Source organism: Brassica oleracea, chromosome C5 (genome assembly GCF_000695525.1).
Source record: "Brassica oleracea var. oleracea cultivar TO1000 chromosome C5, BOL, whole genome shotgun sequence".
In the NCBI taxonomy this organism is placed as follows: domain Eukaryota; kingdom Viridiplantae; phylum Streptophyta; class Magnoliopsida; order Brassicales; family Brassicaceae; genus Brassica; species Brassica oleracea.
The window spans coordinates 36,668,792-36,669,629 of NC_027752.1; positions in this window are offsets into that span (position 1 = coordinate 36,668,792).

Sequence of the window (838 nt, forward strand, 5' to 3'; positions counted from 1 at the left end):
GGTCTCTTATGATGCCTCCTGAGCTCCTTTCTGAAAGATCCACAAAGATGAAAGATTCTGATGAGGACTCTATTTTCAGACCCAGCTGGTCTGCCATAACCATAGGTAGTATACTGACTGATGCTCCTGTGTCACAAAGTGCATGTGGGAAATTCAATACCTTTTACCAGACATGGTATTGCAAACTTTCCAGGATCACTCTTCTTCTTCAATGTGATCCTTAGTTTCACCCTTTCCGTGATGTAATGAAACATTCTCCTAATGTCCTCCTCAGTCTCCTTAGTCTCCTTAGTCTCCCTGAAGAACATCCACAACCGATGTGTGTAATAAACTTCATCAAATTGTTTCTCCACTAGGCTTCTGAGGACTCTCTTAGTGAAACCATCCATCTCCTTCTCATTAGCTTCCCTCTTAAGGTGTTTAGGAATCTTCTCCTTTCTTTTCCTTAACACTCTTCCCTCAGTTGCCTCATCAACTTGCATAGGCTCTTGTGTAGTGTCTGAAGGGTTGGTTGTAGGTTCTGGTGGGTTTGCTAAAGGTTTAGGGGTGAGGGGGGTCGATCGATGTTGGTCTCTATTTGTCGATTGATGGCTGGCTCAAGCGGTCGATCGATTTTGACATAGAAAGGGGAGGGTGGGTGGGTGTATTTCTCTGTGAATTCCTCATGAGTCATAATTCGAACTGCACTACATTCCGCAATCGATTCCGCAGATGACGTTGATCGATTTCTAGAGTAATCCATCGATCGATCTTCGTCCTGGTCTGTCGATCGATGTGCATCCATTGACATCGGTCGACACCAATGTGATCCACAAAAGCTCATGGAGATTTCAACTTC